Genomic DNA, 22,573 nt, shown 5'->3' on the forward strand with positions numbered 1-22,573 from the left:
CAGAGGGCTCCCCTGCAGCCCATAGTCGCCAAACAGCCACTTGAACTGGTAGCCTTAGACCACGTGAAGCTAACACCAAGCCGGTCAGGCTATGTCTACGCCCTGACCATTGTGGATCACTACTCCAGATTCCTTGTAGTTGTACCTGTCAAGGATTTGACGGCAAGAACAGCAGCCAAGGCCTTTCAACGGTACTTTTGCAGACCACACGGATACCCAGAGAAGGTCCTTACTGATCAAGGTCCAGCCTTTGAAGCAGAGGTATTCCAATAGTTCTGCAATTTATATGGATGCAAAAAGATCAGAACAACACCGTATCACCCACAAACCAACAGAATGTGAGAAAAGATAAACCAAGTGGTAATCGACTTACTGAAGACCTTGCCTGTGGAAGAACAGAACTTATGGCCAGAAAAGTTGCTAGACTTGGCAGATCTGTACAACCACATTCCAGTGAATTCCACCAACTGTACTCCAGCATATCTGATGAGAGGCAGATCCAGCAAACTACCTGTTGATCTAGATATGGGAGTCCTAACCCCAGAAAATCCATCATCTGATGCAGATTGGGATACAGAAAGACAGCAAAAGTACCGTCAAGTGCAAGAGTGTCTTGAAAGAAGCCTATCTCAAGCCAGGCAAAAATAAGAGAGAGATTACATTCAATGTGCTCCTGCAATTCCCTTGTTACCAGGTGAACAAGTGTTAAAGCGTAAAAGAATGAACAAAATTGATGATCAGTGGGAAGCAGAGGCATATGCCATCTTACCGTCCAACTTTGACAATACTAAAGTTTGTCTTATCAGCAAAGATGGAGGAGAAACTTCGACTGCAGTATCCAGAGACCATCTCAAAGTATGCCCTGATAAATTGAGGAACAGAGAAACAGACCCAGGAACATCTCCACCCATAGAAGAAAAAGAAAAGAAAATTCACACACATTCCCCAGTCTTCTGAACCAGAAGAAACTCTACACCAGCAAGTTCAAGCAGCCAGTCACCCCAGCAGTGGAACCAGAAAATCCGCCCTCTGCTGTTGGTGAAACTGTCAGACCTATGGTGAATCTGAGAACTCGCAGACAATTACCTAGTATACCTACACAGTGCAGGTCTACACATAGTACATGCACTAGTGGGTACACTACAACAGACATGGTAGACCAGGAAGTATGTAGGTCTACTCGTAGCACCAAGGGTCAAATCTCAGCCCTTTATAGGGACTGTCAATAATTGGTGTTACCTGTTGAAAAGGTTTGCATGTATTCCGTTACAGGTTAAAAATGGACATTGAGGTAATGGACAGTGATTACCCAAAAACTTTCATTGTAAATAGTGTGGCACCATCAAGGTGCACCCTGGTTCTGCCCACTTGCCGGCATAGGTAGAGCCTTCTTTGTTTCAGCAGACCGAAGATAAAACCGTCTGGCGTTGCGAACACCTGGTCAGGATGTGCCTTGAAGCCCACCCAACGTTGGGGTTTATGACGGGTCCCTCTCATCGGTACACAGATATACTTTTATAAATTGTTTGCAATGTTCAATAACTGTGCCTCCCATAAGGGATGAAAAGTTTAACCTGTTTGATGTGTTTCAAATGTATTTGCAAAAATGTCTTTGTTAACCTGTTGTTTATGTTTCCTTTTCCCAGTCCAGGAGTATTGGATATAACGAGGGGGAATGTGGCACCCCAGAAGTTCGGGTACCACAGTAGTGCTGCCTTCCTCTCGGGGAGGGTAGTGCTATGCCTGGAGACAAGTGAGATTCCCTTTGGTAGGTTATCACACACACAACACCTTCCAAATCCATGCCAGGAAGGGGAGCTCAAAACTCTGTTTTAGGGCAGCTTCCCTGGATAAAGATCCTGGCTTGAAGGCGGAGTGAGTTGAGTGAGTACAGACAGTCTGTGTGTGAGGACAGACAGGGATGGAGCACAGTGGAGATACAGGACTCCAGGAGGGGACTAGGAAGGCCTCCAGGGAGTCAGAGTGCAGTAGCCGGGTATAGGAGCCTGAGGCTTTTGTGGACTATAAGACATGGAGCTGAACCAGAAGGCATTGAATTATATGGACTTTGCCCATATTTACCTGTGGCACAGCAGCACCTTGGAGCCTGGAGTCACCATGAAAGGACCCCAATAGGCACGGCTCAAGCTGCCTGCCATACAGGTACCTGTCCCTGGACAGGAGAACGAATAAGGACTTTGCTTCGGACACTTAGTGGCAGCAGGGACCTCAGAGACAGTAAGCGCATAGTGAAGGCTCCTACCTGACCTGCCAAGGGGATTCCACTTGTTTCTGGAATACCCGGACTTCCCCCTTGCCATACTTACGACCTCGACTAATTCCACTGAAGCCCTCGATCTCCTGTAATAAACCAAAAATAATAAAACAACAATACACCATACCTGTCCGTCGTTCTGTCTCATGCTGTAATCAATGTCTGGGGGCTAAATAGTTTTCAACCTGGACAGTGCCAAGATGCCACTGTCCAGGCTGAAAACCACTGGTGAATGAACTGCTGCGAGATTGAGGTTACCTATGGTCACTAAGGCTCCATTCCCTGCCGGACTGAAATGCGGTGACCTCGGTGAGATCCTCACTAGCAGCATGAGAGTTTTTCTCAGATGAAAACCTCTTCCAGAGTGCTGTGGACCTCAGACTTGGCAGAAGGTACACCTTCCAACAAGACAATGACCCTAAGCACACAGCTAAAATAACAAAGGAGTGGCTTCAGAACAACTCTGTGACCATTCTTGACTATCCCAGCCAGAGCCCTGACCTAAACCCAATTGAGCATCTCCGGAGAGACCTGAAAATGACTGTCCACCAACATTCTCCATCCAAGTTGACGGAACTGGAGTGGATCTTCAAGGAAAATTGGCAGAGGATCCCCAAATCCAGGTATGAAAAACTTGTTGCATCATTTCCAAGAAGACTCATGGCTGCACTAGCTCAAAAGGGTGCTTCTACTCAATACTCAGCAAAGGGTCTGAATACTCATGACTATGTGATATTTCTGCTTTTCTGTTTTATTTTATTAAATTTGCTAAAATTAATACATTTCTGTTTTTTCTCAGTCAAGATGGGGTGCAGAGTGTACATTAATGAGAAAAAAATTAACTTTTTTGAATTTTCCAAAATGGCTGCAATGAAGCAAAGAGTGAAACTATTAAAGGAGTACGAATATTTTCGGTACCCACTCCCACTATATATATATATATATATATATATATATATATATATATATATAGGTAAAAAAGAAAAGGAACAGCACACTTTCTACTTATCTTCGGGTGCAGGCCCCCAGGATAATAGTCCATATATCCAAGCTGGTCAATATACAGAAAAAACGAGGCAGCACTCCATCTTTGCAATGTTAGACGTGCAGGATTTTAATCAACCCACTGGTTTGGGCGACGTTTCGGCTCAGACTGAGCCTTTCTCAAGCAATGGGTGTAACAAACAGGTGTCAATTTATAGTACTCTCAACAATAATTTCAGCCAAAGTGAATAAATATATCATACAGTGAATACCTCATATATTATACAGATACAATTATATGTGGAAATATATGTGCAAATTCATTCATGATCATAGATCAATATAAAGTGCTTGTATATATAAAGTGCTCTGTGCTTGTATATACTACAGTGGGGCAAAAAAGTATTTAGTCAGTCAGCAATAGTGCAAGTTCCACCACTTAAAAAGATGAGAGGCGTCTGTAATTTACATCATAGGTAGACCTCAACTATGGAAGACAAACTGAGAAAAAAAAAATCCAGAAAATCACATTGTCTGTTTTTTTATCATTTTATTTGCATATTATGGTGGAAAATAAGTATTTGGTCAGAAACAAAATTTAATCTCAATACTTTGTAATATATCCTTTGTTGGCAATGACAGAGGTCAAACGTTTTCTGTAAGTCTTCACAAGGTTGCCACACACTGTTGTTGGTATGTTGGCCCATTCCTCCATGCAGATCTCCTCTAGAGCAGTGATGTTTTTGGCTTTTCGCTTGGCAACACGGACTTTCAACTCCCTCCAAAGGTTTTCTATAGGGTTGAGATCTGGAGACTGTCTAGGCCACTCCAGGACCTTGAAATGCTTCTTACGAAGCCACTCCTTCGTTGCCCTGGCGGTGTGCTTTGGATCATTGTCATGTTGAAAGACCCAGCCACGTTTCATCTTCAATGCCCTTGCTGATGGAAGGAGGTTTGCACTCAAAATCTCACGATACATGGCCCCATTCATTCTTTCATGTACCCGGATCAGTCGTCCTGGCCCCTTTGCAGAGAAACAGCCCCAAAGCATGATGTTTCCACCACCATGCTTTACAGTAGGTATGGTGTTGGATGGATGCAACTCAGTATTCTTTTTCCTCCAAACATGACAAGTTGTGTTTCTACCAAACATTTCCAGTTTGGTTTCATCAGACCATAGGACATTCTCCCAAAACTCCTCTGGATCATCCAAATGCTCTCTAGCAAACTTCAGACGGGCCCGGACATGTACTGGCTTAAGCAGTGGGACACGTCTGGCACTGCAGGATCTGAGTCCATGGTGGCGTAGTGTGTTACTTATGGTAGGCCTTGTTACATTGGTCCCAGCTCTCTGCAGTTCATTCACTAGGTCCCCCCGCGTGGTTCTGGGATTTTTGCTCACCGTTCTTGTGATCATTCTGACCCCACGGGGTGTGATTTTGCTTGGAGCCCCAGATCGAGGGAGATTATCAGTGGTCTTGAATGTCTTCCATTTTCTAATTATTGCTCCCACTGTTGATTTCTTCACTCCAAGCTGGTTGGCTATTGCAGATTCAGTCTTCCCAGCCTGGTGCAGGGCTACAATTTTGTTTCTGGTGTCCTTTGACAGCTCTTTGGTCTTCACCATAGTGGAGTTTGGAGTCAGACTGTTTGAGGGTGTGCACAGGTGTCTTTTTATACTGATAACAAGTTTAACCCTTGTCAGGCTGCATAATTTTACAACCTTAACAGGCTGCATAGGTACAATTGTACCTTCACATATACCTCCACTGTGGGAAGACTTTACTTGGTTTCAGAAACTAAAGTTCATTCAGCTACAAATGTTATGCTGATATCTATTGTTCAGTGTTGTTACTGGTCACTTATGTTGCTGTCAATTAAGTTAATTCAAACTGGGAGTGGCTTCTACTTGTCTTCCTGCCTCCCTCCTCTCATTAGCCATTTTGCTGTTCATCTCATTGCTGTGAGCACACATTTCTAGGCTTGTGAAGTCTTCAATTTCTTGGAAACGAAGGTAGGAAAGTCTCACAGCATCTAACAGCCAGTTATACCTTTATTCTCATTATGTGGGGACAGAACAGTCAAATTGTCTTTCAGCCTGGACTTGGCTTACATATATTTTGTATGAAACTTATCACTATAGGTATAATTTTTATACGAAAAATGGATAATAATTAGTATCTACATATTGTTTTACGATGTTTTATTTATATTCAGCACAAAATACGAAGCCAAAATTCATCTAGCAAGTCATCATGAGTGATAGTAATGCTGGATCTAGTTTCCGCCATAATCCAAGAAAACGTGTTTGCAGGTTAGTATAATTTTGTGAAAAGCCAATAATGTAGTATTTCGGAAAATTATTTATTTTACATTTTTTCATATTTACAGATTTACGTCTGACGAAATAATGCGAATGCTAGAAGAATCTGATTCTGAGCATGAGGATGAACCATATGTTGCATCTGATGATGAAAACTATGTACCACAAGTGGATGTTACTGAAGAAGATTCAGACATTGAACAAGAAATGGTCATAGAGCATGAAAATGAATACGAATCAGACGAAAGTGTTGAGGATGATTCTGTGCCTCAAAGTGCAGGCGACATTTGGACTGCTAAGGATGAAACTCAATGGTGCAGTAATCCACTGCCAAATGCACAAACAAAATCTCGTAATGTCCTACGACAAAGAGGTGGCCCTGCAGCAATCAGCAACCTATATACAGCAAAAGAGCTATTCAAGTCCATCATGACTCCCGAGATGTGTGACATCATATTACGGGAAACGAATCGAAAGGCCAAGAGAGTTTGTGATGCTTACAACAACGAACTGGTACAACGTTTTCCTGATTCTTCCAAACGGCCACCACAAAAAACATTCAAGCAATTTACTGAAACTGAACTTCATGCATTTTTGGGCATACTGATTGCTGCTGGTGTGCACAGAGCCAACAAAGAGAATCTGGAGGAAATGTGGAATGTTGCTGCTCTGCCTCTTATACGTGCAGCCATGTCTCGTGACCGCTTCAAGATGATACTCAGATTTATCAGGTTTGACAACGAAAATACACGTGCAGAACGTGTGCAAACAGATAAAGCTGCACCAATACGGGACATCTGGACAATGCTGAACAGTAATCTGGAGAGAGCCTACAAGCCATATCATTGTATCACCGTCGACGAGCAATTATTTCCATTTAGAGGTCATACTAAATTTACCCAGTATATACCTTCAAAACCAGCTAAATATGGCATAAAGATTTTCTGGGCTTGTGACTCATCAAATGCCCACCCTTTACAAGGTCAGCTCTACACTGGGAAACCAACTGATGGTCCTCGACAAGTAAACATTGGAGAACGAACAGTATTGGCATTTTTCTACAATATGATTGATGTCAGTGGGTTAGCATCCTACATCATCTACAGAGAACACAATCCAAGCTTCAGGGCAAAGGATCAACGAAGAAAGTTCCTGAAAGATCTCGCAAATCAGCTGTGTATGATTGCAATTGAAGATCGTAGTACAAACAAAATGATAATGAGAAACCATTTTCTTCGAGGTGCAGTAGAAATGGTGCTTGGACGATGCATTGTGGTAGCATCGCAGCCAGCAGCTGGCCCCAACATACCTCATGGTAGTCGTGGACCCTCCCCTGTTGTTGGTAGTTGCTATGTCTGCAGAGACCTGAGGCGAAAACAACGCAAGACTAGAAAGTCTTGTGTGGTTTGTGTGAAACCCATTTGCGATGAACACTCTGTAGCAAAGCCAACATGCATTACTTGCAAAGAAAATCAATAAAAAAAAGTTTCTTACATTTTCTTTTATAATGTAAATGAACAGTTTTTTACTTGTTTATAATAGTTAAATAGCATTATCATTAAAAAAAATTTATGCTTTTTCCCTTGCATTATCTTCATTCAAAATATATGAGGTACATTTGTACCTATGCAGCTTGTTATGGATGCAAAAAGATCTCGACCCCTTATCTCGGAAGCGGGTGGAGATATTTTATTGAAATTTGGCCAATATATTCTGGACCAAAAATGTAGAGATGTCACGAAATTTCAGCCCTCTACGTCTTTTCAAAAAAAAGTTATTGCAATTTTAAAACGGAATAGTTACAATTGTACCTATTCAGCCGGATAAGGGTTAAACAGGTGCCATTACTACAGGTAATGAGTGGAGGAAAGAGGAGACTCTTAAAGAAGAAGTTACAGGTCTGTGAGAGCCAGAAATCTTGATTGTTTGTTTCTGACCAAATACTTATTTTCCACCATAATATGCAAATAAAATGATAAAAAAACAGACAATGTGATTTTCTGGATTTTTTTTTCTCAGTTTGTCTCCCATAGTTGAGGTCTACCTATGATGTAAATTACAGACGCCTCTCATCTTTTTAAGTGGTGGAACTTGCACTATTGCTGACTGACTAAATACTTTTTTGCCCCACTGTATATTTCATTAAAATCATCTCCACATTAGGTTCATTTCTTATAATATAACTAACTAATGTAACATAATATTTCATGAATACATACTGTGGTAATGAGGAGCCCATGTGCCGCATGTAGGACGCCATTCACCGTACTCAGCGTCTGCCAATACCTACTGCGCATGTCCCAGCGCGTCACAAGCATAGTTTACTGCGCATGTCAAGGCGCACATTGAATGTAGAGGATTGCCGATAAACTGAGTTAAAAATATTAGGATACGTTTGTGCTAGGGCGCCTAATAACGCCGTATCATAGCGCCACTATTGCGCATGAGCCTCCAAGTATATCTACTCATTTGTGGCACACTATAAATTTCTATTTTAGAACTTTTAAACAATTTTGCGGATCAACTTACTCCGTAATCCACTAGGTCACCTGCACAATATACAGTGAAAATTGCATATTAATTAAATACCAGGGCATATTTTAAAGATATCTTTGTTTTATTATCCTTGAAATGGGGTTCTTTACCCTGACTACCCGGACGACACCTTTATAAAGGCTGCCCCCGGGCGCCACACAGCCTCCAGATGTCACAGCCAGCCCCTCCGAGCCAACCGCCCCAAACTGGACAACCGTAAGGTAACATAACCCTCTCCACTAATGTTTATAGATATTTGTATATATTTTATTTTATGCCCCAGTATAATCATACAACAAAAGAAAGAAAAAATTCCTTTGAAATTGACATTTTATTTCACATAAATAAATCAGTTATGTCTGCAATCCACCACTTCAAAATATTTTTAAAGAATTTTTTATATAAGAATTTTTTATATGAATCTATCAAATATGTGAAATATTTTCTGGATTAATTTCAAATCTAGGCCTTCCGTCCTCATGCGACCATGTTCCTCAACACAGAGTAGACGAACCTAAAAAATGGAGAACCATAAAAGATATTAAAATCAGGGAATGAATTTTTCAAATAACCATGTACCCTCAAAAATACTTCAAGGATAAAAAACATATACTTAACAAACCATATGAAATAAATTACATGACTGTATGAATTTTAAAATCTACATTTAGGCCTTTAGGCTTGAGGGTATCCAGTTCATAGATCCATTTTAGTTCTTTCTTTTTAAGGATCCCTTCCCTGTCACCCCCTCTCCTTTGTACCGGGACTATATCAATTATTTTGCACTTTAAATCCCTCTCGGAATGATTTAGTTCCACAAAATGTTTCGGGACCGGAAGATCCATTTGTTTCTTTCTTATTGTATACCGGTGCTGGTTCATTCTTACCTTGAACTCGCATGTAGTCTCACCAATATACCACAAATTGCACGGGCACATTAGGAGATATATGACAAATTCGGAGCTACATGTCAGATATTCATTAATCCTATATGTCTTCCCTGTCCGGGGATGCTGAAATGTACAGCCCTTCACCATATGTGTACAGTTCACGCAATTCAGACACAGAAAGCATCCTTTTTTACTTAGGCCTGTTAATGTCGACTGGAAACTTTTTTTCATTGTTCCTATATCTGATTTAACCAGATAGTTGCCAATATTTTTACTCTTCTTATAGGAACAAATGGGCGGCATCTTGAACTCCTTAATATCAGGGAGACACCTACCCAACATCCCCCAATGTTTCCTAACTATTTTGGCTACTTCTTTGCTTTCTTCCACATAGGTCGTAACCAGTGGAATCCGATCCAACTGCCTACTTCTCTTTGCACTGGGTGGTTTATTGATCAAACCCTCTCTATCCTGTTGAAGCACCCTTTGTTTTGTTTTCTCTAATAAACTCTTCGGATACCCCCTTCTCAGAAATTTATCAGTTAGTCTGTCAAGCACAATATCAACCTCTTCTTCTTCTTTAACAATTCGTCATACTCTCAATAATTGACTAAGCGGGATCGATTTTAACATACTACGTGGATGCTGGCTATCATATGTCAATAAATTATTCCTATCTGTTTTCTTTACAAAAAGCGTTGTATTTAGCCCCCCCTCCTTTTGTGTAACCAATACATCTAAAAACTGAATTTCCAGTCTAGATGATACCAAAGTGAATTTAATAGTCTCGTCAATTGTATTGAGAAAACAGTGGAAATCATCTAGTGCCCTTTGTGTACCTGTCCACAGGAGGAAGACGTCGTCTATGTATCTCCACCACACCAAAACTTGTCGGAAGTGGTGGGACACATAGACGAAGTCCTCCTCCAGCACCTCCATTACCAAATTTGCATATGCGGGGGCCATATTGGCCCCCATTGCAGTTCCTCGCTTTTGTGCATAAAACGTATCCCCAAAAAGAAAATAGTTGCGTTTCAGTATTATTTCTAACAGTCTTAATAAAAAGGTTCTACCTTCCACTGTAAATTTTGCCGAATCTAATTTTTTATCCACCGCCCGTAACCCCCTTTCGTGATCAATAGACGTATATAGGGATACCACGTCAAAAGACGCTAAAATAATCTCATCCGTCAACTGTATTCCTTCCAATTTTTTTAAAAAGTCCGTTGTATCCCTAATATACGATTTACCACTTTTAACTAAAGGGTTAAAAATTCTGTCCAAAAATATACCCATCTTACTAAATATTGAGTTAACCCCGGAGATTATTGGGCGTCCCGGTGGATTTATCAAACTCTTGTGGATTTTGGGGATAGTATATAGCACCGGGGTTGTGGGAGCCTCCACCTGTAGATAATCAAATAAATCTTGATCAATTACTTTTGAATCCACAGCTTCCTTCAGGCACATCCTAATTTCCTTCTCAATGCGAAACCTGGGGTCTCCATCCATCCTACCATAGACTTCTTCATCTTGCAGTTGTCTATTAATTTCATTTATATACATACACTTGTCCATGACGACGACGGCACCCCCTTTGTCTGCGGGTTTGATGATGACGTCGCCATCATGGACAAGTTCCTGCAATGCCAAGACCTCATCTCTCAATATGTTCGGGTGTTGAAATTCTTTCTGCATATTATCTCTCAATTCTTCTATCTCCATCATAACCACCTCCTCAAAAGCGTCTATGACAGCTGAACTAGTAGGGGGCATAAAATTACTTTTATTACGCAATTCAACCATCCTTAGATCAAATTCACTACTTTTCACATTTGTAATACTATCCTTGTTATGAAACCATTCTTTCAGTCTTACTGCCCTGAAAAAACGTGCCAAGTCCACTTGTAAATTGAACCAGTCCATATGTGAACATGGACTAAACGAAAGTCCCTTACTTAACACAGACACCTGCATATTAGTGAGTACCTTTGTTGAAATGTTCACTACAAGTTATGTTCCCGCCTCCTGAGGTTCGGTTGTCTTTGGGCTTGTGGCTTGATTTTTGGTTTCTTTTTGCCTCCGATGGTGGCGTTTGCCTCCTCGTCTTTTCCGGCTTCCATTCCACCTATTGGGTCTAGAGGGAATAAATTCATTAATCACACACTCAGTTTGATTATATTCATCTGTTTTCCTGGATTCCAATTGACCTCTCTTCTTCCACGGTATCCTAGCACTATCATTTTGCCAAGTGTAGACATGTCCGGTTTCATAATCACCAGCGTCCCTACTCCATTTTTTTCGTTTTGTTTCTTCCAAATCACCTCTAAATTTACATAAATCTCTTTCTATTTTTTCTTTAAAAGCAATCCAATCTTCCTTATTCAACACTTCTTGCAATTTCTTTTCCATTTCTCCAACACTCAATTGCATCTTTTTTACTTCCATTTGTAAAAATTCTATATTAAGCAGCATTATGTCCATAGCGTATTTATTAGAGATCATTGTAAACCGGGTACAAAAAGTGGAATTCCCCATAAACAAATTTGGTCTAATGTTTGACCTTAATCCCCTGGGAATTTTTCGTTCCTTATAATATTGTCCCAGTGTTGATAGATGTAACTGTGAACTAACTAGACGTTTAGAGTCATTTTCATATTTCCGTTTAATTTCAACAATAGATGGGGTTTTCAAGAATGTTGCATCCCCCTCTATACTATTAAGTATACGTTCCTCATCCTCAACAGTATAGTTGAAGATCCCTGGTCCCATGGGATTTTCCTCCATGGTTCCAAAAAATGGCTTAAGATTGTTGAGAATACAAAAAAAGAAGAAAAAATACTTATGTGCAAAAATTTCCAGACATTAGTATAGGTAAAAAAGAAAAGGAACAGCACACTTTCTACTTATCTTCGGGTGCAGACCCCCAGGATAATAGTCCATATATCCAAGCTGGTCAATATACAGAAAAAACGAGGCAGCACTCCATCTTTGCAATGTTAGACGTGCAGGATTTTAATCAACCCACTGGTTTGGGCGACGTTTCGGCTCAGACTGAGCCTTTCTCAAGCAATGGGTGTAACAAACAGGTGTCAATTTATAGTACTCTCAACAATAATTTCAGCCAAAGTGAATAAATATATCATACAGTGAATACCTCATATATTATACAGATACAATTATATGTGGAAATATATGTGCAAATTCATTCATGATCATAGATCAATATAAAGTGCTTGTATATATAAAGTGCTCTGTGCTTGTATATACTATATTTCATTAAAATCATCTCCACATTAGGTTCATTTCTTATAATATAACTAACTAATGTAACATAATATTTCATGAATACATACTGTGGTAATGAGGAGCCCATGTGCCGCATGTAGGACGCCATTCACCGTACTCAGCGTCTGCCAATACCTACTGCGCATGTCCCAGCGCGTCACAAGCATAGTTTACTGCGCATATCAAGGCGCACATTGAATGTAGAGGATTGCCGATAAACTGAGTTAAAAATATTAGGATACGTTTGTGCTAGGGCGCCTAATAACGCCGTATCATAGCGCCACTATTGCGCATGAGCCTCCAAGTATATCTACTCATTTGTGGCACACTATAAATTTCTATTTTAGAACTTTTAAACAATTTTGCGGATCAACTTACTCCGTAATCCACTAGGTCACCTGCACAATATACAGTGAAAATTGCATATTAATTAAATACCAGGGCATATTTTAAAGATATCTTTGTTTTATTATCCTTGAAATGGGGTTCTTTACCCTGACTACCCGGACGACACCTTTATAAAGGCTGCCCCCGGGCGTCACACAGCCTCCAGATGTCACAGCCAGCCCCTCCGAGCCAACCGCTCGGTGACAGGGAAGCGGGAAGGGGTGACAGGGAAGGGATCCTTAAAAAGAAAGAACTAAAATGGATCTATGAACTGGATACCCTCAAGCCTAAAGGCCTAAATGTAGATTTTAAAATTCATACAGTCATGTAATTTATTTCATATGGTTTGTTAAGTATATGTTTTTTATCCTTGAAGTATTTTTGAGGGTACATGGTTATTTGAAAAATTCATTCCCTGATTTTAATATCTTTTATGGTTCTCCATTTTTTAGGTTCGTCTACTCTGTGTTGAGGAACATGGTCGCATGAGGACGGAAGGCCTAGATTTGAAATTAATCCAGAAAATATTTCACATATTTGATAGATTCATATAAAAAATTCTTATATAAAAAATTCTTTAAAAATATTTTGAAGTGGTGGATTGCAGACATAACTGATTTATTTATGTGAAATAAAATGTCAATTTCAAAGGAATTTTTTCTTTCTTTTGTTGTATGATTATACTGGGGCATAAAATAAAATATATACAAATATCTATAAACATTAGTGGAGAGGGTTATGTTACCTTACGGTTGTCCAGTTTGGGGCGGTTGGCTCGGAGGGGCTGGCTGTGACATCTGGAGGCTGTGTGGCGCCCGGGGGCAGCCTTTATAAAGGTGTCGTCCGGGTAGTCAGGGTAAAGAACCCCATTTCAAGGATAATAAAACAAAGATATCTTTAAAATATGCCCTGGTATTTAATTAATATGCAATTTTCACTGTATATTGTGCAGGTGACCTAGTGGATTACGGAGTAAGTTGATCCGCAAAATTGTTTAAAAGTTCTAAAATAGAAATTTATAGTGTGCCACAAATGAGTAGATATACTTGGAGGCTCATGCGCAATAGTGGCGCTATGATACGGCGTTATTAGGCGCCCTAGCACAAACGTATCCTAATATTTTTAACTCAGTTTATCGGCAATCCTCTACATTCAATGTGCGCCTTGACATGCGCAGTAAACTATGCTTGTGACGCGCTGGGACATGCGCAGTAGGTATTGGCAGACGCTGAGTACGGTGAATGGCGTCCTACATGCGGCACATGGGCTCCTCATTACCACAGTATGTATTCATGAAATATTATGTTACATTAGTTAGTTATATTATAAGAAATGAACCTAATGTGGAGATGATTTTAATGAAATATAGTATATACAAGCACAGAGCACTTTATATATACAAGCACTTTATATTGATCTATGATCATGAATGAATTTGCACATATATTTCCACATATAATTGTATCTGTATAATATATGAGATATTCACTGTATGATATATTTATTCACTTTGGCTGAAATTATTGTTGAGAGTACTATAAATTGACACCTGTTTGTTACACCCATTGCTTGAGAAAGGCTCAGTCTGAGCCGAAACGTCGCCCAAACCAGTGGGTTGATTAAAATCCTGCACGTCTAACATTGCAAAGATGGAGTGCTGCCTCGTTTTTTCTGTATATATATATATATATATATATATATATATATATATATATATATATATACATGTATATATATATATATATAATATATATATATATATATATATATATATATATATATATATATATATATATACAGTACAGACCCAAAGTTTGGACACAGCTTCTCATTTAAAAAACTTTCTGTATTTTCATGACTATGAAAATTGTACATTCACACTGAAGGCATCGAAACTATGAATTAACACATGTTAATTATATGCTTAACAAAAAAGTGTGAAAGAACTGAAAGTATTTCTTATATTCTAGGTTCTTCAAAGTAGCCACCTTTTGCTTTGATGACTGCTTTGCACACTCTTGGCATTCTCTTGATGAGCTTCAAGAGGTAGTCACCGAGAATGGTTTTCAATTCACAGGTGGGCCCTGTCAGGTTTAATAAGTGGGATTTCTTGCCTTATAAAGGGGTTGGGACCATCAGTTGTGTTGTGCAAAAGTCTGGTGGATACAAAGCTGATAGTCCTACTGAATAGACTGTTAGAATTTGTATTATGTCAAGAAAAAAGCAGCTAAGTAAAGAAAAATGAGTGGCCATCATTACTTTAAGAAATGAAGATCAGTCAGTCATAAAAATTGGGCATACTTTGAAAGTGTCCCCAAGTGCAGTGGCAACAACCATCAAGCGCTACAAAGAAACTGGCTCACATGAGGACCGCCCCAGGAAAGGAAGACCAAGAGTCACCTCTGCTTCTGAGGATAAGTTTATCCGAGTCACCATCCTCAGAAATTGCAGGTTAACAGCAGCTCAGATTAGAGACCAGGTCAATGCCACACAGAGTTCTAGCAGCAGACACATCTCTACAACAACTGCTAAGAGGAGACTTTGTGCAGCTGGCCTTCATGGTAAAATAGCTGCTAGGAAACCACTGCTAAGGGCAGGTAACAAGCAGACGAGACTTGTTTGGGCTAAAGAACACAAAGAATGGACATTAGACTAGTGGAAATCTGTGCTTTGGTCTGATGAGTCCAAATTTGAGATCTTTAGTTCCAACCACCGTGTCTTTGTGCGATGCAGAAAAGGTGAACGGATGGATTCTACATGCCTGGTTCCCACCGTGAAGCATGGAGGAGGAGGTGTGATGGTGTGGGGGTGCTTTGCTGGTGATACTCTTGGGTATTTATTCAAAATTAAAGGCATACTGAACCAGCATGGCTACCACAGCATCTTACAGCGGCATGCTATTCCATCCGATTTGCATTTAGTTGGACCATCATTTATTTTTCAACAGGACAATGACCCCAAACACACCTCCAGGCTGTGTAAGGGCTATTTGACCAAGAAGGAGAGTGATGGGGTGCTACGCCAGATGACTTGGCCTCCACAGTCACCAGACCTGAACCCAATCGAGATGGTTTGGGGTGAGCTGGACCGCAGAGTGAAGGCAAAAGGGCCAACAAGTGCTAAGCCTCTCTGGGAACTCCTTCAACATTGTTGGAAGACCATTCCCGGTGACTACCTCTTGAAGCTCATCAAGAGAATGCCAAGAGTGTGCAAAGCAGTCATCAAAGCAAAAGGTGGCTACTTTGAAGAACCTAGAATATTAGACATAATTTCAGTTGTTTCACACTTTTTTGTTAAGTATATAATTCCACATGTGTTAATTCATAGTCTTGATGCCTTCAGTGTGAATGTACAATTTTCATAGTCATGAAAATACAGAAAAATCTTTAAATGAGAATGTGTGTGTATATATATATATATATATATATATATATATATATACAGTTAGGTCCATATATATTTGGACAAAGACAACATTTTTCTAATTTTGGTTATAGATATTACCACAATGAATTTTAAACAAAACAATTCAGATGCAGTTGAAGTTCAGACTTTCAGCTTTCATTTGAGGGTATCCACATTAAAATTGGATGAAGGGTTTAGTAGTTTCAGCTCCTTAACCTGTGCCACCCTGTTTTTAAAGGGACCAAAAGTAATTGGACAATTGACTCCAAGGCTATTTCATGGAGAGGTGTGGGCAATCCCTTCAATATGTAATTCTCAATTAAGCAGATAAAAGGCCTGGAGTTGATTTGAGGTGTGGTGCTTGCATTTGAAAGGTTTTGCTGTTAAGTAAACATGCGGTCAAAGGAGCTCTCCATGCAGGTGAAACAAGCCATCCTTAAGCTGCGAAAACAGAAAAAACCCATCCGAGAAATTGCTACATTATTAGGAGTGGCAAAATCTACAGTTTGGTACATCCTGAGAAAGAAAGAAAGCACAGGTGAACTCATCAATGCAAAAACACCTGGGCGCCCACAGAAGACAACAGTGGTGGATGATCGTAGAATAATCTCCATGTTGAAGAGAAACCCCTTCACAACAGCCAACCAAGTGACCAACACTCTCCAGGAGGTAGGTGTATCAATATCCAAATCTACCATAAAGAGAAGACTGCATGAAAGTAACTACAGAGGGTTCACTGCACGGTGCAAGCCACTCATAAGCATCAAGAATAAAAAGGCTAGACTGGACTTTGCTAAAAAACATCTAAAAAAGCCAGCACAGTTCTGGAAGAACATTTTTTGGACAGATGAAACCAAGATCAACCTCTACCAGAATGATGGAAAGAGAAAAGTATGGCGAAGGTGTGGTACAGCTCACGGTCCAAAGCATACCACATTATCTGTAAAACATGGTGGAGGCAGTGTGATGGCTTGGGTATGCATGGCTGCCAGTGGCACTGGGTCACTAGTGTTTATTGATGATGTGACACAGGACAGAAGCAGCCGAATGAATTCTGAGGTCTTCAGAGACATACTGTGTGCTCAGAGCCAGCCAAATGCAGCCAAACTGATTGGTCGTCGTTTCATACTACAGATTGACACTGACCCAAAACATAAAGCTAAAGCAACCCAGGAGTTTATTAAAGCAAAGAAGTGGAATATTCTTGAATGGCCAAGTCAGTCACTTGATCTCAACCCAATTGAGCATGCATTTCACTTGTTAAAGACTAAACTTCAGACAGAAAGGCCCACAAACAAACAGCAACTGAAAACCACCGCAGTGAAGGCCTTGCAGAGCATCAAAAAGGAGGAAACACAGCGTCTGGTGATGTCCATGAGTTCAAGACTTCAGGCAGCCATTGCAAACAAAGGGTTTTCAACCAAGTACTAAAAATGAACATTTCATTAAAAATTATTGAATCTTGTCCAATTACTTTTGGTCCCTTTAAAAACAGGGTGGCACCTGTTAAGGAGTTGAAACTCCTAAACCCTTCATCCAATTTTAATGTGGATACCCTCAAATGAAAGCTGAAAGTCAGAACTTCAACTGCATCTGAATTGTTTTGTTTAAAATTCATTGTGGTAATGTCTATAACCAAAATTAGAAAAATGTTGTCTCTGTCCAAATATATATGGACCTAACTGTATATATATATACTGTATATATATATATATATATATATATATATATATATATATAGTAGCATAGCGCCTACTACATGTCTTGGGGGACACTCGCTTGGCACGGGATTAATGCACTCAGGCATGGTTTTCTGTCAAAAACACAGTCTCTTAGGTTTATTTCGCACGACATAAACCACATCCACAGGAACTTAGTAACAGCTTGAACAGTATCTGGACATATTCAACTTTACCACAGTTCGTCTCTGACCCCAGTCAGCATTTCACATGGTTTTCAGACCGTTACCCGTTGGCAACCTTCACGGGTTCCTGGACACCTCTTGGCCTCTGAGGTGCCCATAAACAATGTCTCTCACTCTGACCCCGGTCAGTACAACACGAATCTCCATTCGTTACCTGTTGGTGCCGCGCAGGTTCTCGGATACCTCTCTCCACCAGAGGCATCCTTCAGACGTTCACACTCAGTCTTTCCTTTTCTCTGACCCCGGTCAGTACAACACGAATCTCCATTCGTTACCTGCCATTGCTGCACAGGTTCTCGGATACCTCTCTTCACCAGAGGCATCCTTCCGACATTCTCACTCTGACCCCGGTCAGTAGACCACGGATCTCTATCCGTTCCACAGCCTGGTCTGTGCGAGGTCCAGAGCCCCCGCCATGTGCAGGGAGCCGACAGTCCCAACACATGGGGCTCTCTCCAGGACCTTCCAGCACAGACCATTCAGGTCCACACTCAGAGCCCATGTGACCATCCCTCAGTCACATTATATAGTACTAACCACTCCCACAGGTGGGAGTGCGGATGTGTGGCTAGTTTGTCCCGCCCATCTCACACAGCTAGCCTAATAAGTCTCCCTTACAACTACACCATAGATATACACACTCTTGAGGTACTACAGGTCCCAGAACAACAACATTACATCAGACTTACCACGCATACCCCTCTGCAACACATATCGGCCATTCACAACACTGCCAGTCACTGTTTCACTACCATTATCACCAGGGTCGGCTCCAAGTTTTTGAGGGCCCCGGGCGAAAGAGTCTCAGTGGGCCCCCCTCTTTAACACATACCACAATTCATGATGCACAGATACAGCAGAGAAATATAGCACAGCCACGTAGTATATAACACAGCCACGTAGTATATAACAGCCCACGTAGCATATATAACAGCCCACGTAGTATATAGCACAGCCACATAGTATATTGCACATCCACGTAGTATATAACACAGTTACGTAATATATTGCACAGCCACGTAATATATAGCACAGCCACGTAATATATTGCACAGCCCACGTAGCATATAACAAAGGCCACGAAGTATATAGCACAGCCCACGCAAAATATAGCACAGCCCACGTAGCATATAGCACAGCCCACGTAGCATATAGCACAGCCCACGTAGCATATAACACAGCCACATAGTATATAACAGGCCACGTAGTATATAACACAGCCATGTAGTATATAACACAGCCCATGCAGTATATAACACAGCCACGTAGTATATTGCACAGCCACGTAGTATATTGCACAGCCACGTAGTATATACCACAGCCCACGCAGTATAAAACACAGCCCATGTAGTATATAGCACAGCCCACGCAGATGCAGTATATAGCACAGCCCACACAGATACAGTATATAGCACAGGGGGGCCCGGCTCCCCACACACCCCTCTAATGCACTGGGGGGCCCGGCTCCCCACACACCCCTCTAATACACTAGGGGGGCCTGGCTCCCCACTAACCCCTCTTCCACACTAGGGAGGCCCGGCTCCCCACACACCCCTCTAATGCACTGGGGGGGCCCGGCTCCCCACACACCCCTCTAATGCACTGGGGGGGCCTGGCTCCCCACACACCCCTCTAATGCACTGGGGGGCCCGGCTCCCCACACACCCCTCTAATGCATGGGGGGGGCCCGGCTCCCCATACACCCCTCTTCCACACTAGGGGGGCGCGGCTCGTCACCTGCACCTTAATGCCCTTACAGGCTGCCACAGTGCTTGCCGAGGAGCCCACAGGGGACATCACTCTGGGGTAAGGACAATGGTGGCGGCTGCTGTGATGTGCTGACCCTGGAGCACGGGCCGCTCAGCAGCCTCTTGTAGTCACAGCGCCCTCCCTCGCACACTGAGAGCACTGCAGCACAGGCCTCTCCGTGCAGCCATTACTCAGCGGCGCAGCTCTCCCCGCCGCTCCCGTGCTGGGTCAGGTCGGGACCACTTGCTATCCGCCGGGGACAAGGTGACCCCGCAGGACGGTGCTGGGAGCGGGTGCTGTGCGCACACCCGTCATGTCTACTCACCAGATCTGGAACTTCAGCAGCGGCCCCGCCGTGTACTGCATCCTCAGCTTCCTGTTCGGGACACCGTTCCCGTCCGCCGAGGCCGTGCTCAGCACAGCAGCCAAGACGCCGCTCACCAGCAGTAGCCACGGAACACACCGAGCAGCAATCCTGGCCTCAGCGAGCGACTGCAGTGAGCGCCGGCCGGAAGTGACTCGTCTCCATGGTGATGGCGGCGCCGGCGGTGACTGGTGAGTATCGCAGCTGCATGAAACTCAGTCCCAGGCCTGGCCCGGATGTGATTCACTCTGCGTATCCATGGTGACGGTCCCGACTCCCGGAGGTGAGCATTCCTGCTGCAGCTGCTCACCGTAAATGGCCCCCCCATCTCGCCAGGGCCCCGGCACTTGCCCGGGTATGCCGGGTGCTGACGCCGGCCCTGATTATCACAACAGATATGCCTCAATGCATATCTCAAGGAGCACACACAGCGCCCCCTAGCTGCCACAGGGGTCACTATACTACAATATATATATATATATATATACATATATACAGTGGGGAAAAAAGTATTTAGTAAGCCAAAGCCACCAATTGTGCAAGCTCTCCCACTTAAAAAGATGAGCGAGGCCTGTAATTGGGCCTGTAATTGACATCATAGGTAGATGACAACTATGAGAGTCAAAATTGAGAAATCAAATCCAGAAAATCACCTTGTCTGATTTGGCAAGATTTATTTTTCAAATTATGGTGGAAAATAATTATTTGGTCACCTAAAAACATGCAAGATTTCTGGCTCTCACAGACATGTAACTTCTTCTTTACGAGGCTCCTCTGTTCTACTTTCATTACCTGTAGTAATAGCACCTGCTTGAACTTGTTATCAGTATAAAAGACACCTGCCCACAACCTCAAACAGTCACACTCCAAACTCCACTATGGTGAACACCTGAAACAAAATCGTAGCCCTGCATCAGGCTGGGATGACTGAATCTGCAATAGGCAAGCAGCTTGGTATGATGAAATCAACTGTGGGAGCAATAAGGAAATGGAAGACATACAAGACCACTGATAATCTCCCTTGATCTGGGACTCCACGTGAGATCTCACCCTGTGGGGTCAAAATTATCACAAGAACGGTGAGCAAAAATCCCAGAACCAAACGATGGGACCTAGGGAATGACCTGCATAGAGTTGGGTCCACCGTAACAAAGGCTACCATCAGTAACACACTACGCCGCCAGTGACTCAGATCCTGTAATGCCTGACGTGTCTCCTTGCTTAAGCCAGTACATGTCCGGGCCCTTCTGAAGTTTGCTAGAAAGCATTTGGATTACCCAGAACAGTATTGGGAGAATGTCATATGGGCTGATGAAACCAAAGTAGAACTGTTTGGTAGAAAAAAAACTTGCTGTGTTTGGAGGAGACAGAAGGCTGAGTTGCATCCAAAGAACACCATACCTACTGTGAAGCATGGGGTGGCAACAACATGCTTTGGGGCTGTTTCTCTGCAAAGGGACCAGGACGACTGATCCATGTATGTGAAAGAATGAATGGGGCCATGTATCATGAGATTTTGAGTGCAAACCTCCTTCCATCAGCAAGGGCATTTATGATGAAACATGGATGTGTCTTTCAGTATGATAATGATCCCAAGCACACCATCAGGGTTAAGAAGGAGTGGCTTCATAAGAAGCATATAAAGGTCCTGGAGTGGCCTAGCTAGTCCCCAGATCTCAACCCCATAGAAAACATTTGGAGGGAGTTGAGAGTCCTTGTTGCCCAGCGACAGGCCCAAAACATCACTGCTCTAAAGGAGATCTGCATGGAGGAATGGGCCAACATACCACCAACAGTAAGTGCCAACCTTGTGAAGATTTTCAGAAAACATTTGACCTCTGTCATTGCCAACAAAGGATACAAAACAAAATATTGAGATGAACTTTTGTTAATGACCAAATACTTACTTTCAACCATAATTGGTGGCTGACTAAATACTTTTTTCCCCACTTGTAGAAAATCACCTGCTGGTTTATTATATTAGTATATATGTATGTATATATACACTCACCGGACACTTTATTAGGTACACCATGCTAGTAAAGGGTTGGACCCCCTTTTGCCTTCAGAACTGCCTCAATTCTTCGTGGCATAGATTCAACAAGGTGCTGGAAGCATTCCTCAGAGATTTTAGTCCATATTGACATGATGGCATCACACAGTTGCCGCAGATTTGTCGGCTGCACATCCCAAAGATGCTCCATACAAGGCAGGATGGATCCATGCTTTCATGTTGTTTACGCCAAATTCTGACCCTACCATCCGAATGTCGCAGCAGAAATCGAGACTCATCAGACCAAGCAATGTTTTTCCAATCTTCTACTGTCCAATTTCGATGAGCTTGTGCAAATTGTAGCCTCAGTTTCCTGTTCTTAGCTGAAAGGAGTGGTACCCGGTGTGGTCTTCTGCTGCTGTAGCCCATCTGCCTCAAAGTTCGACGCACTGTGCG

The sequence above is a fragment of the Ranitomeya variabilis genome, chromosome 3 (assembly GCF_051348905.1).
Source record: "Ranitomeya variabilis isolate aRanVar5 chromosome 3, aRanVar5.hap1, whole genome shotgun sequence".
In the NCBI taxonomy this organism is placed as follows: Eukaryota; Metazoa; Chordata; class Amphibia; order Anura; family Dendrobatidae; genus Ranitomeya; species Ranitomeya variabilis.